At 52.4% G+C, this 5,127-nt stretch overlaps 1 non-coding gene across 1 annotated transcript; it reads right to left on the reverse strand.

Moving 5' to 3' along the window:
• Positions 1–4,448: 4,448 nt before the first annotated feature.
• Trnas-uga (transfer RNA serine (anticodon UGA)) lies at positions 4,449–4,523 on the reverse strand. Its single transcript has one exon. It is a non-coding gene; the product is annotated as a tRNA-Ser (tRNA).
• Between the last annotated feature and the right edge of the window lie 604 nt (positions 4,524–5,127).

Consider the following 5,127-nt stretch of genomic DNA (forward strand, 5'->3'; position numbering starts at 1 on the left):
TCCAATGCAAGGCCGCTCCTGCCTCGTCGCCTGACCTTGCTAAAAACACTAGGTCATCTGCGTATGTTTGGCATACAAACTTGGTGTGCCTTATCGTCATTCCTTGGAGTCGATTCCGGAGCCCGCAAAGCAGCGGCTCGACAGCGATGGCATACAATATCGTTGACAACGGGCACCCTTGTCTGACCGATCGTGAGATGGTGATAGGTCCCACTAAGCGTCCATTGATGAGCACTTTGGATGCGGCTCCGTGGAGTAGTCGCATGACGACGGTGACAAAACTTTCCGGAAACTTCATTTTCATCATCACGTCCGTAAGATAAGCATGACGCAGCCTGTCAAATGCGCGATCGAAGTCTATCGATACCAATACACCCCGGAGACGACATGTTGATGCCAGTGCGATAACATCGCGGTAGTCGCTGAGTGCCGTTTGTATATTGCTAGCTCCTCCTAGCTGGGTTTGGTCGAGTGAAATCACTTGTCGTATTACGCGTTTAAAGCGTGCTGCAAGTATCCTGGCGTAGATCTTGTAGTCGCAATTAAGAAGGGTCAGTGGCCGGTAGGCCTGTATCCCTGTGCCGCCAGATGGTTTGTGGATGGGGATGATCATTCCTTCCACGAAGGAGGGTGGAAGAGGCACGTTGGGAGACATCAATTCGCCGTACATGGCAGTCCATCGTGGAATCACGAGATCTTTAAATGTACGATAGAACTCTAACGGAAACCCGTCGGGCCCCGGCGATTTGTGCGACGCTCCCTTATCAATCGCTTCCATTACGTCGTCAACTGTGATTTCACCTGTTAACTCCAGGTTGGCCGACTCGTCGAGACACGCGGAGAGCGTTCGTCGGACCTCATGAAAGGCTGCCTGATCGTGTTCCGCTTCTTCATAGAGATGACCGTAGTGTTCCACGAAAGCGTTGGCAATGTCTTTTTGCGTTGTCATGCGGCGACCATCTGGCAGTACGACCGTCTGTATTAAGGTTCTGCGGCTACGTTGTTTTTCTCTAATAACGTGATACATCGACGGGGATTCTCCACGGACTCGTTCAAAGGCCCTTGCACGGATTGCGACACCCTCCAGTCGGAGGCGCGTTATGGAAATTATTTGGGCCTGTGCTCGTTTTATACCGGCACGACGCTCCTGTGAAGGTGCTTGTACAGATAGTTCGCGGAGCATCGTGAAATAAAATTCCGTCGTGTACCGCCTCCACATCATCTGCTCTCTTCCGTATGCAATTAACGCTCGGCGCAATGCAGGCTTAACGCATTCCAGCCACCACTGCAACGTCGTCGGATATGTCGGGAGGCGTCGTTCACACACATGCCAAGTGTCTTCGACTAAGCGTCTGCACTCAGGTTCCCTAAGTTGTGCTGTATTCAGTTTCCAAACACTGCGACTCCTCCACACCTGTTGACGACTCAGGGAGACCGTGCATATATATGCTATGTGATCTGAAAAGGCGACAGGCCACAATTCCGCATCGAGGATCGCAGGTTCGAGACGACGTGTTACGTAAATGCGATCGAGACGACTTGCAGAGTGACTCGTGACGTAGGTGTATCCACGTCTGTCGCCATGGATCTGCTCCCATGTATCAATGAGATTCATGTCCAGTATGAGTTGCCGCAGCTCCGGGCATGAAGTATAACGGGGGTGTTGATCTTTTGGTGCGAGCACGCAGTTGAAGTCGCCTCCAAATAAGACATGTTCATACCGACCTAAGAATAGTGTTGCAATCTCCTCTGCGTAAAATCGGGATCGGTCGCGCCGTCTGTCTGACCCCGACGGTGCGTAAATGTTAACGACCCGTACTCCCAACACAGTGAGCGCTAGTCCTCGCGCTGACGGCAGGTACACCACGTCCTCGGCTACTATGCCGCTACGTAGAAGTATCGCTGTTCCGCTGCCGCCGTCGGTAGTAGGTGTAATGTACGTATCGTACTCATAGAGGTCGGGGAAGCTCTCAACACATACTTCCTGCAGCAGAACGATGTCGACGTCTGACGCATGCAACATGTCTCGTAATAATTGCAATTTGACAGGCGTTCTGATCGTATTAATATTAATAGAGGCTGTTCGATATGCCTGCCGCTGTTCCTCAGTGCGTAAAGCGCACATGAACGCTTATGTTAATTTGTGTGCTGCTGCCCGGTGACATGCTGTCTGTGCGTCAGTCTGCATCTTCTGCGCGGTTAACATCCGGTGGACGCAGCACTCGCCATTGCGGGTGCGTCGTCGGTGTGGGGGTCAGTATCGGATTCGTCGGCCCAGTTCCTGTGCTGGAGGTCCAGCTCCCGTCGTGTCTCTCCGGCCGGGCTGACCGAAGGTGGTGGCGTTGCTGCGGTGGGTGGAGGGACTCCGTCCGTCGACTTTCCGTCCGGTGTGTCTGTATTCAACCCCTGCGTAGCATGATTCGCGTCGTACTGCTGTGTGGGAGGTAGATCCTCCCGTTGCGCATCCGGATGCACTGTATCGACGTTACACCCAAGTCCGTCTGACGTGGACTGCAGTAAGCAGGTATCCGACGGCGCGAGCCGTCGTTTCTTGTGGCGCTTCGGTGATCGTTGTTTGCGCGTGTGCGCCTCCGTATGCGAGTGCGGGAGTGACTCCCGGTGCTCAGGGACGAAAGCAGCTGTCGGCACAACAGCAGGATCAATTTCCATTTCTCCTACCGATCCTTTCCGCTCGGTTAAGTGCGTCGTCGGCGCCGGAGCGGCAGAGGTGTGCGTCGTTTCATCACTGGAGGCGGTCTCTGCCGCAGTCGGTTGCCGTAAACTGTCAGGATTCTGTAGCTGGTCATTCTTCGGGATGGGATCCGTTCGAAATGCGTCCGCATACGTTAGTGGCAGCGGCGTCAACGTGGACGGAGGTACGGGTTCGCCGTTTGGAACTTGCACTATCCTCCGCTGCATACATTCGGAACGGACGTGGCCCTCTTTCCCACAGCCTGAGCATGTTTTGGGTTGTCCATCGTAGATGACTATAGCTCTGCATCCGCCGATGAACAAGTACGAGGGTACATGTCGTGTCAGTTCTATTCTGATTTGACGCACCCCATTGAGAAAGGGGTAAGTCGTGAAGTTAGACCATTTTTCCTCAACGTGGCTAAGCACTCTTCCATATGGGCGTAAGGCGTCAACGACCAAATCAGACGGAACCTCGAAGGGAAGTTCGAAAATACGTATGTTCCGTAAGCCCAGTCCTGCATGATCAATAGTTACTTCTCCAACATGTCCATCAGAGTGACAAAATTTGAGTCCATGTTTAGTATCTCGGATGATTCTGTCACATACTGCGTCGTTAATCAGCTTGACGTAAACAACACTGCTCACTATGGAGAGGTGGATTCCGATAAGTTCGTTGTAGTCAAGTTTAACTTCGTCTCGTAGGAACCTTTCTATTTCGTAGGCTTTCGGTCTCGCATATTCATTCGAAAAACTAATCTTGAGAGTCGACTTTCGGTATGCATGTGCCATTCTATATCGAGTCGTCTAAACGCACTAGTACGCCGACGAGGTAAACAACTGCGCGAGCGCGAACTTCTCCGGCAGGGACGTAAACAGACGTCCGTGCCGTAGCACCGCCGAAGGCAGACTGCTGAGCTACCGAAGCACGACTCACGCCCGGTACTCACAGCTTTACTTCTGCCAGTACCTCGTCTCCTACCTTCCAAACTTTACAGAAGCTCTCCTGCGAACCTAGCAGAACTAGCACTCCTGAAAGAAAGAAAATTGCGGAGACATGGCTTAGCCACAGCCTGGGGGATGTTTCCAGAATGAGATTTTCACTCTGCAGCGGAGTATGCACTGATATGAAACTTCCTGGCAGATTAAAACTGTGTGCCCGACCGAGACTCGAACTCGGGACCTTTGCCTTTCGCGGGCAAGTGCTCTACCAACTGAGCTACCGAAGCACGACTCACGCCCGGTACTCACAGCTTTACTTCTGCCAGTACCTCGTCTCCTACCTTCCAAACTTTACAGAAGCTCTCCTGCGAACCTAGCAGAACTAGCACTCCTGAAAGAAAGGATATTGCGGAGACATGGCTTAGCCACAGCCTGGGGGATGTTTCCAGAATGAGATTTTCACTCTGCAGCGGAGTGTGCGCTGATATGAAACTTCCTGGCAGATTAAAACTGTGTGCCCGACCGAGACTCGAACTCGGGACCTTTGCCTTTCGCAGGCAAGTGCTCTACCAACTGAGCTACCGAAGCACGACTCACGCCCCGTACTCACAGCTTTACTTCTGCCAGTACCTCGTCTCCTACCTTCCAAACTTTACAGAAGCTCTCCTGCGAACCTAGCAGAACTAGCACTCCTGAAAGAAAGGATATTGCGGAGACATGGCTTAGCCACAGCCTGGGGGATGTTTCCAGAATGAGATTTTCACTCTGCAGCGGAGTGTGCGCTGATATGAAACTTCCTGGCAGATTAAAACTGTGTGCCCGACCGAGACTCGAACTCGGGACCTTTGCCTTTCACGGGCAAGTGCTCTACCAACTGAGCTACCGAAGCACGACTCACGCCCGGTACTCACAGCTTTACTTCTGCCAGTACCTCGTCTCCTACCTTCCAAACTTTACAGAAGCTCTCCTGTGAACCTAGCAGAACTAGCACTCCTGAAAGAAAGGATATTGCGGAGACATGGCTTAGCCACAGCCTGGGGGATGTTTCCAGAATGAGATTTTCACTCTGCAGCGGAGTGTGCGCTGATATGAAACTTCCTGGCAGATTAAAACTGTGTGCCCGACCGAGACTCGAACTCGGGACCTTTGCCTTTCGCGGGCAAGTGCTCTACCAACTGAGCTACCGAAGCACGACTCACGCCCGGTACTCACAGCTTTACTTCTGCCAGTACCTCGTCTCCTACCTTCCAAACTTTACAGAAGCTCTCCTGTGAACCTAGCAGAACTAGCACTCCTGAAAGAAAGGATATTGCGGAGACATGGCTTAGCCACAGCCTGGGGGATGTTTCCAGAATGAGATTTTCACTCTGCAGCGGAGTGTGCGCTGATATGAAACTTCCTGGCAGATTAAAACTGTGTGCCCGACCGAGACTCGAACTCGGGACCTTTGCCTTTCGCGGGCAAGTGCTCTACCAACTGAGCTACCGAAGCACG

The sequence above is a fragment of the Schistocerca cancellata genome, chromosome 2 (assembly GCF_023864275.1).
Source record: "Schistocerca cancellata isolate TAMUIC-IGC-003103 chromosome 2, iqSchCanc2.1, whole genome shotgun sequence".
NCBI lineage: Eukaryota > Metazoa > Arthropoda > Insecta > Orthoptera > Acrididae > Schistocerca > Schistocerca cancellata.